The sequence below is a fragment of the Schistocerca nitens genome, chromosome 3, assembly GCF_023898315.1.
Source record: "Schistocerca nitens isolate TAMUIC-IGC-003100 chromosome 3, iqSchNite1.1, whole genome shotgun sequence".
Taxonomy (NCBI): Eukaryota; Metazoa; Arthropoda; class Insecta; order Orthoptera; family Acrididae; genus Schistocerca; species Schistocerca nitens.
The window spans coordinates 176907659-176918404 of NC_064616.1; the positions used below are offsets into that span (position 1 = coordinate 176907659).

Sequence of the window (10746 nt, forward strand, 5' to 3'; positions counted from 1 at the left end):
ATGGCGAAATTTACTTTGTTTGAAAGACGTGCTGAAATTCCATAGTTCTCATATGCCTGCACGCACTCAGTTCACTAATAATGCTACCTGCCTCTCAACTTCTCAAGTAACCAGTGCCGGAGCTTAGGTCAAAGCAACACTGACCGCACGAGAATGACGATTCAGTTTGAAATGTTTAAATGCATAACGGTTTTTCAAATTAATGCACAGACGAGTCAACGTTAAAATAGTAAAAGTGTATTAATACTTCGTGCATATGGCTCCACAAATTTAAATTAAATGTAGAGTTTTACTTATGTAGTGAGTGAGAGATAAACATTCGTGGTTGGTATGGGTAACTTAAATCAAATGCGATAGTTTGATACAGAGGGGATGAAATTCCCCCACCCCCCACACACACCCTGCAAACCGCACACTGATGAGACGTGGTTAGAACTGGTGCTCAGCTATAATTACGAGGGTCATTCAATAATTAGAGAGACAAATCGGTCTGTAGAAAAAAGCGTTTATTGTTACAAAACAATACTTTTCAACATAATCCTCTTGAACGTTTAAGCACTTGTTCCAACGGGCTACAAGCTTTTTTATTCATGCTGTAAAGAACTCTTTATCTTGATGTTTGAACCAATTTCCCACAAACCTTTTTACATCCTCTTTGTCCTGGAACCTCTTGCCACGTAAAGCCTCCTTCAGTGCACCAAACACATCGAAATCACTCGGTGCTAAATAATACTGTAAGGGGGATGAGGCAGTACTTCCCAGCTCATTTTGTCAATGGTTTCACAGGTTAGTTGAGCAATATGAGGACGTGCGTTGTCTTGCTAGAGAATCACACCTCTCCTCTGCGAACCACGACTCTCTCTCATGGCTGGCTTCACGTTGTTTAAAAGCTAATCCGAATAGTATTGGCTGTTAATTGGCTCTGTGCGTACTCTCAACCTTGTTTCCTTGTGTAGCCGTGTCAACTTCTTAGGACCCATCTTGCACATGTTTTGCGGTATTTCAGGTTGTTACGGATAATGTTATGAACTGTAGCAGTACTAACTTAAAACTTATCAACTAGCATTTCCACAGTCACACGGCGTGCGGTGCGAATAATGTCATCAGTTCGACTTTCAAGTGCGGGAGTTGAAACTGCAATTGGTCGGCCAGAAAGGTGTTCGTCAGTCACTGGGTGGGGGCCATTTTTGTACTGCTCTACCCGCTTGTAAAAATCTGGATGATTCATACAACCTTCACCATAAACTTTAGATATTCTACAGTATATACACATTGGTTTCTCGCCTTCAGCAAGTAAAAAACGAATAACAGAATGTAGTTCAACTAATGTGGACGTTTCAAGCGGACTCGCCATCATGAAACAATGTTGATACATGAGCTGCTCAGGGCTCATGCCAGTGATGCCAACTTAAACCCATAAAAGTACCTAACTTGCCCTACTAATATTTTTCTCCTCAGACCATTTTGTATGTGTAATTATTGAATGACTCTCGTATTATAGAAGATAAACGGTCATCTCATTACCATAAACAATATTTTGCTACGTACCTTAAAGCAGCTGTTCTTGCCTGTTAGCGCTAGCAGATGATGGTGCTTGTATTTTAAAGCAGTTATTCTTGCCTGCTAGCACTAAGATAAGACAGTGTGCATATTTTAATGTCCAGCAATGAGTGATCACAGAGAAGTGCAGCAATCGGGATACAGGATGACCCGAACAATAGAAAAGTAGCATGAAGAGGTGTTAGCAGGCCACCAGTAAGCGGAATGGATGCAGTAACACATTTCAGTTTTTTATCTTACATTGAATAAATGTATACCTTTGAGCCTTTTACAGCTTAGAACTTGAAGTAGTAATCATTTCTGCAATTTCGGGAAGTCTTCGAAATTCGTGCCGATGTGGAGGGAGAATTGCATTGGGACACATGGTGGGCCGAGCGGCAGGGGACGTGTTAAGTTTAGTCATTACCCAGCTAGAAACTTACACTGCTTGACAAAAACAGTAAAGCATCCAGAAGGGTAGGAGCATATGGAATGAAACCTCGCAGGTTGAAAGGGAATGTGATATTATTTCAGATTACACTGTCGAGTCAAATTTACAAAGAACTTGGTAGGATAGGCTCACTAATCAGTGCGATGTTGCACCTCCTCTGTCCTGGATGCGTGCACTGATCTGGTTGGGAAGAGTGTCATAAAGCCGTTGTCTCCTCTCCTGAGGCAAGCTGGCCCACAACTGTTGTAACTGGTCTTTGATATCCTTGATACTGGCATTGTGAAAGATTTGAAGTCCAAGCCGGCCCCACACATGTTCTATGAGGGACAGATTTAGGGATCGTGCTGGCCATGGGCGTACCTCAACATCATGCAGAGACTTCATAGAGATATGTGCCGTGCATGCACGAGCGTTTTCCTATTGAAAAATGGTGCACATAAGGATGCAGTATGGCAATAACATATCATTGTGCCATCATACTTCCCTCAATTACTACCAGTCGTGACCTGAACTCATACCCAAATGCTCCACATAAGGGCATAGATACTGGAAAGGGGGGGACGAGGAGTCCATTCCCCCCCCCTCCCATCGAGCCATGAAGTATTTTCCTTTTTTTTAAAGTGGGTTTAAATGATTAAAGTCACTCACATTAAAGTACGGCAATAATTAGTTTTAATGAATGTGAGATTAAATTTTGACTGGTGAACAGTTGCAGTGACTGATAGATTGCAAAGTTTGACAGTAGCGAGAAGTGGGTCGATGTCTGTGAGTTGTCGATGGTAAGTTGAGCTTTGGCTCCCTACTTGTTATTGGTACATGTCGGTGCACTTTGTGTCGACTTCTTATGTTAAAAGTGAAGAACAAATATTATTCCTGTAACGACTACGATATGTTCACATAACCTTGTTACTTCTGGGTGTAATTTACGAGCATACCATAGCTGCTGATTATCTGCTAGCGCACCTGTCTTAACTTGCATCATTTTATAGGAGACAGACAACATTCCTCATCGTATGCCCCTCCTCAAAATGTCATCAAAGTTCTCCTTCCTGCTTTCTCCTTACCTCATGCTCCAATAAAGTCGAGTCATAACTTAGCACCAATAACTAATACTGGCCATGCAGAGTAGCCGTGCAGTCTAGGGCATCTTGTCACGGTTCGCGCGGCTCCCCTAGTCGGAGGTTCGAGTCCTCCCTCGGGCATGGGTATGTGTGTTGTCCTTAGCGTAAGTTAGGTTAAGTTAGATTAAGTAGTGCGTAAGCCTAGGGACCTCAGCAGTATGGTCCCACAGTCCTTACCCCAAATTTCCAACTAATACCGAATTGTGTCGATATCTGTAAAAAGCATCTTAGGTCAAAGCTAAAACAGCATAGTGGTTACCAAAAACTTGAAGTTTTTTAATACTTTAGACTTCAGAGCGTTTCAGTGTTTCATTGATATTGATGCAAATGACCACTGAGTGTGTGTTTGTTTACATGCGGGATGAACAACGAATACGTCTGTGGAAGTGTTAAAAACGCTTCGTCACGCTGATAGCAACGAAGAAGTTCCAGTAGTTAGCGTGATTAAGATTGTGTCGTTTGCCCAGTTCACCTGAAGTCATACTTCAGTAAGTTTCTTTATTTAGATTTTGGAAGATTGATGTGTTATTAAATAATTGTGTTAATCACGCTAACCTCACACGAAAATAAATGTAACTTGTGTATCATCCATTCAATATTAGGTTCAGGGGTTTGCATTTAAATAAATCATAAACAGTTTGATTCTAGTGGCCTTAAGTGCATTAAAAATAAGGGTAATGCTCGATAAGTCAGACCTGTTAGGGAAAACAACACTTGAAGAGTGGAAATGTGACTTCAGAAACCAACACTGTGTTTGAGGAAAGCTATGGAAGCAGATGAAACACTACAAAATTACTGGAAAATCTGAGCTCTGATGCCACAAAAAATTTCAGGACTTTTTTTAAGAGATCAACCAGAATTTTTTAACAGCCGACATTTCCATCTTGGTGTCCTGGGAGGTTAAGATACAAAAGAACAGACTGAACTTCTTCATGCAGGATCCTGGATAGTACTACCGAGGAGCGGATTTTATTCCATTTTGAGATTGTTTTATGACAAATTTAAAGTTTACAGATCATACGAAAGTGCTGTCTGGATTTTCTTCATTATTCCCAGTTTCAGCCAATACTGTGTTCTGAAACAGAGGAAAACGAAAATACCTCAAGGCCTTAATTGAATTCTACATTGAAGATATAGAACACAGCGTTCAAGATGTTCTTGCTGAATTACACTTATGGAGAAGGAAATCTCTGAAAGGAGATTCGTGACCTTCATAAGCAATGGAAGCACTGTAATTATACAAGAAAGACATGTATCCAAATATCAACAACCTGAAGTCATTGGCCATACTTCCTGCAACTACAGCCATAGCATAGAACTCACCTCCACTCAAGACATAACTGCGAAAAACAAGAGGACAGGCAAGTTTTGAATTTTTTTGCCTCACGTTAAGTTGTATAACAATTATTAGATTACAATTTGTTAGTATTTACAAGTTTTCAAAATAAATAATGCATGCTTCTGTTTGAAGTGAGTTGGTAACTGTGTTTTATCCTTTCAGAGAAGTCTAAATGGATTAGCCTCCTTGCCCACTCATTATTCAATATGTATTACACCATTGGAGATGATATACAACCTCACCAAGAGAGAAAGAAAAATGGATCTGTCGTTATAGGAAAGATGCTTATTATATCCAGGTACCTTTCTTTTAATTTTTTAAGCCAGAATTTATTTATTTATTCATTTGTATACTGAAGCGCCAGAGAAACTGATATAGGCATGTGTATTCAAAAACAGATATGTAAACAGGTAGGAATCAGAATTTTTATTATCCCATAACATACAAAGTCAAATCACAGATCTGATGTACTGGGGACTCATCAACATTACATTTACATTTCAATTACAATTTGTATATACAGTATTATAAAAACAATATATCAACACTCCAGTTTACATGTATTACAAGGTAATATATAATAACAGCGTTTACGTAGTGAACATATTTTTACAATCATTTATTTGACACAAAACTTAACACAAGCTTAATTTACAGGTGATGTTTCCTTGCTCAGACTTCCACATCATCATTCATAAATTCTTCTATGGAGTAATAACATTTATCCACTAATAACTTGTGCAGCTTTGGTTACAGTTGCCCTAGTTTCAAGCTGTTTATTTGTTTCTTTTTTAGCATGTTGTAGATTTTCATGCCCCTATAGTCTGGGGTTTGTGTATATAACTTTAACCTGTGAGTAGTAAGCATGAGGTTTGTATTATTCCTAGTGCTGTATTGGTGCTTAAAATTGTTGTCTGTGAATAACAAAGGGTTACTGTGTACAAAAACAATCCACTCGTAGATATACAAACAGGGGGCACTTAATATTTTAAGATTTCTTAACAGTGGGCGACAAGATTCTTTTGGTATTGCGTTACAAATATTTCTAACAATTGATTTTTGTAATTTTAATATTTTAATCATTTTGCTTGTATTACCCCAAAAGATATTGCCATACCTTACAACAGCTTGAAAATAGTTGTGATAAACTACTTTTATTATCTCTTAAATAAATAAATAAACAAATAAATAAAAGTTGAATATGACAGAATCTTCATAGCAAAGGTGATGCTCTTTAACTTATTTGCTAAGTATTCTATATGTGAAGACCAGGATAAACTTTGGTCAAAATGCATTCCTAAAAATTTAACAAAATCTGATTCTTTCAGTTCCTGGTTTCTGCAGATAATATGAATTTCAATTATCTTAGAGTTTTTAGTTTTAAACTGTAGTAAATTTATTTTCCCAATATTCAGTTTTAACCCATTTAGTTGGAAACAGCTTTCTAAACTGTATAGTAGATTTGTGACAGTTGAGGGAATTTGTTTTGAGTGATTGCTTTCGATGAGGGCAGACGTATCATCATCGAATAAAACTGAGTGTGAATTTATGTTTAGTGGCAAGTCATTCATGTAAAGTAAGAAAAAAAAAAGGACCCAGAATTGAGCCTTGTGCCGGCCGGTGTGGCCGAGCGGTTCTAGGCGTGTCGGTCTGGAACTGCACAATTGCTACAGTCTCAAGTTCGAATCCTGCCTCGGGCATGGATGTGTGTGATGTCCTTAGGTTAGTTAGAGTTAAGTAGTTCTAAGTTCTAGCGGACATGACCTCAGATGTTAAGTCCCATAGTGGTGGTTAGTGTTTAACGTCCCGTCTACAATGGGGTCATTAGAGACGGAGCGCAAGCTCGGGTTAGGGAAGGATTGGGAAGCAAATCAGCTGTGCCCTTTCAAAGGAACCATCCCGGCATTTGCCTGAAACGATTTAGGGAAATCACGGAAAACCTAAATCAGGATGGCTGGAGACGGGATTGAACTGTCGTCCTCCCGAATGCGAGTCCAGTGTGCTAACCACTGCGCCACCTCGCTCGGTTTAAGTCCCATAGTGTTCAGAGCCATTTGAACCATTTTAACCATTAATTGATCCTTGTGGATCGCCTTGTGAAATAATTATCCATTCAGAGAAGAAATTTACCTTGCTTGATGATATAACGACTCTTTGTTTTGTCTTTGGGAGGTATGAACTCAACCACTCTAAAACACGACCTCCAATGCTGTATTTTTCCATTTTATACAGGAGCAATTGATGGTTTACACAATCAAATATTTTTGTGAGGTCACAGAGCAAGTCTGCAACTTTGGTAGACTTGCCTAAGGCAGAACAAATTTTTTTCACAAATTCATTTATGGCATCTATTGTGTTTTTTCCTTTCTGAAAGCCATAATGATTATCTGACAGTATGTTAGATTTTTCTATAATTTTTTTGATTTGCTTTACTACCACTTTTTCAAATATTTTTGAGAAAATTGGGAGAATAGAGACTGGGCTGTAGTTCCCCATATCTTCTCTTGAGCCTTTTTTGAACAAAGGTTTTACCTCTGCGTGCTTCAGGGCATCTGGAAAGTGGCCTTCTTCGAGTGATTTATTAATTATTGAGCAAAGGGGGTGAGCTATTATACTGGCAGCTGATTTCACTACTTTACTAGGTATGCCATCCCATCCTGCGGAATTTTTGTATTTGAGCTGTAATATAGTGTTCTCTACATCTTTGGCTGAAATTCTTTTAAATTTGTTAAAGCATTCTTCCACCTTCTGACCTAACTGTACTTTTTCGGTATAACCATTTACATCTGCAACTGATTTTGATACATTTATAAAAAAATTGTTAAAAGATTCTGAAATCAGAGCAGGATTTGTTATAGTTTTATTTCCAACTTTAATTTTTGAGATAACTTTGTTGTTAGTTCTCATCCCCAGTTGTGATTTTACGACAGACCAGACTGCCTTTGATTTGTTTTCATGACCCAAGATGTATTTATTATTTACCATTTCTTTTGTAGCGTTTTAAATAAGCCTTTATACCGTTTGACATAATTTATTAAAACAGGGTATTTGTTGTATTTCAACTCCATGTGCAGTTGCCTTTTCTTCCAACTGGATATTTTTATTCCAGCGGTGATCCAATTTAGCTTATTTGACACCTTTGTGTGGAATACTCTAAGTGGAAATATTTCATTGAATACATGTAAGAAACTTTCTAGAAACCTGTTAAATTGTACAGAGATTGGAGTATCATCTTCAACTTGCCACTCCACCTCTTCTAATTTAGAGCAGAACTGTATTAAGTTTTCAGCAGTAAAATGTCTTTTGCTATAAGTATTTTTAGTGCTTGGTTCATTTGCATTTCCTATTTCAATGAACAGAGCAGAGTGGTCTGAGAGCCCTAATTCCACACATAAATTCTTTGCATCATCAAATTTATAATTTGTTAAAATATTATCAATACAGCTTCCTGTATTTTCGTTTTCTCTTGTGATTTCCATGAAGTTTACCTTGAAACCAAATTTTTGGGTTAAGTCCATAAACTTTATTGAGTCATTTGTTTGATTTAATAAATTTATATTGAAATCAGCTGCTATTAATACCTTTTTCTCACTGATGAATTTCTGTAAAAGATTTTTTAATTTTGGTAAAAGTAATTTTACTATCTCTACACCTGGGATTCTATATATAGAAACAATAATAATATTTTGTGTTTCTAATTCAGTTGAGCAGCTTCCAAATACTCCTTCTTCATTTAGAAAATCGAAATCATACTTTATACTCTACAGAGTTATTTACAAGTATGCACGAGCCCTCATAAGTACTATTTGTTCTAGAAAAATTTGAGGCTGCATTGAAATTTTTTAACTTATTTAAAATTATGATACTATCTTTTGTAAGCCAATGCTCGTTTAAACAAACAATTTTAATATTTTTGCATTCTGAGGGTAAAATTTGTAGTTCAACAATTTTATTCATTCTTTCATTTTGATGGGTTGTAACCATGACATTTATGTTCAAGTGCATTAAAAGAGTGCGGTTTTTTTGTCTAAGGTTTCAAGAATAGCTTTCTTTATAGAATTTTTACACTTCCTATTCTCTTTTTCCTTATTTACAGTTTTTGTTGGAAATGTTTGGGAACCAGTACAATCATGAATAAAAACCTTTGTATTTGCCTTAGGCTCACTGGCACTAAAAAATCCTTTAAGTGGAAGGGTTGTTTCATTTTTCTATTTGGGAGTCGAGTGGTTGTTGCTGTCATACTGGCTGTTGGTGGTGGATTGATTTCTGCTGCTTGGCTGGCTGTTGATGGTGGGATCGATCCTTGCGCTGGGAGTCAGGTGGTTGTTCCTGTCATACTGGCTGTTGGTGGTGGATTGCTTTCTGCTGCTGGGCAGGCTGTTGATGGTGGGATGTTTTCTCCTCCTGCATCAGTACATAATATGTCTTCAAGTTGGTGAGAGTGATCTGCTTCTGCTAACAAGATTGTAGTTTTTGGTTTAAACCAATCCGGAATTAGTGTTCTTCTGGCGATTTTTAAGCTTGGTGTATGTGTACTCATGACACAGGTATTGGTAAATAGTTTTTCTGCCAAAAGTCCTTTTCCCAATCTATTTAAATGGAGCCCATGAGCTGCCAAAAACCCTCGACCTAAGCCATGTATGTCAATAACTTCTACATTCTGAAAGTCAGAACATATTTCAGAGATTTGTTTGTTAGCAGGACAAATTTCACGGTTTACACATGACCAGATAGGCAAGTCATAATGAGATGGTATGTTTACATTGCGAATATCGGTGTGTATTAATTTTTTTAAACAGTTCTTCAGTTCTTTTATTAACTTGTACGTTTCATTCCGATAAACATCATTTGACGTCTATATAAGACAAGTGTCTGGCACAGTTGTTAGAGCGGTTACTGCTGCTACACTTGCAGGATATAAAAATGTAAGGGAAGTTAGAACAGGAAAAAATTTTTTTTTACATTCACATTTTTATCTCATTATAAAATTTGCAATTTTCCGAATAAAATGATATATATATATATATATATATATATATATATATATATATATATATATATATATATATATATATCACTTATAAATTCACATGGGAAGTATATTATTTTATTTTTTAAAATATAATCTACATCCTGCAAGGTTCGCAGGAGAGCTTCTGTAAAGTTTGGAAGGTAGGAGACGAGGTACTGGCAGAAGTAAAGCTGTGAGTACCGGGCGTGAGTCGTGCTTCGGTAGCTCAGTTGGTAGAGCACTTGCCCGCGAAAGGCAAAGGTCCCGAGTTCGAGTCTCGGCCGGGCACACAGTTTTAATCTGCCAGGAAGTTTCATATCAGCGCACACTCCGCTGCAGAGTGAAAATCTCATTCTGGAAACATCCCCCAGGCTGTGGCTAAGCCATGTCTCCGCAATATCCTTTCTTTCAGGAGTACTAGTTCTGCAAGGTTCGCAGGAGAGCTTCTGTAAAGTTTGGAAGGTAGGAGACGAGGTACTGGCAGAAATAAAGCTGTGAGTACCGGGCGTGAGTCGTGCTTCGGTAGCTCAGTTGGTAGAGCACTTGCCCGCGAAAGGCAAAGGTCCCGAGTTGGAGTCTCGGTCGGGCACACAGTTTTAATCTGCCAGGAAGTTTCATATCAGCGCACACTCTGCTGCAGAGTGAAAATCTCATTCTGGAAACATCCCCCAGGCTGTGGCTAAGCCATGTCTCCGCAATATCCTTTCTTTCAGGAGTACTAGTTCTGCAACGTTCGCAGGAGAGCTTCTGTAAAGTTTGGAAGGTAGGAGACGAGGTACTGGCAGAAGTAAAGCTGTGAGTACCGGGCATGAGTCGTGCTTCGGTAGCTCAGTTGGTAGAGCACTTCTCTGCGAAAGGCAAAGGTCCCGAGTTCGAGTCTCGGTCGGGCACACAGTTTTAATCTGCCAGGAAGTTTCATAATCTACATCAGTTGAAAATATTAAAATTTTTACGTGCATTATTTCAAGATCTAATAAAGTCGTTAATTTTTTTGTATAGAAGGCTGTGAATTGTTGTGTTATAAAGGTTAAATTACCTGTTTGTGTTGGTAGCACTAGCAAAAACAGTATCGTATCATTGCATAGTACAGGGTGATTCAAAAAGAATACCACAACTTTAAAAATGTGTATTTAATGAAAGAAACATAATATAACCTTCTGTTATACATCATTACAAAGAGTATTTAAAAAGGTTTTTTTTCACTCAAAAACAAGTTCAGAGATGTTCAATATGGCCCCCTCCAGACACTCGAGCAATATCAACCCGATACTCTTACTCGTTCCAC

At 37.9% G+C, this 10746-nt stretch overlaps 1 non-coding gene across 1 annotated transcript; it reads left to right on the forward strand.

Moving 5' to 3' along the window:
- The first annotated feature begins 9675 nt into the window (after nucleotides 1–9675).
- Nucleotides 9676–9750, forward strand: Trnas-cga (transfer RNA serine (anticodon CGA)). Its single transcript has one exon. It is a non-coding gene; the product is annotated as a tRNA-Ser (tRNA).
- The last annotated feature ends 996 nt before the right edge of the window (nucleotides 9751–10746 follow it).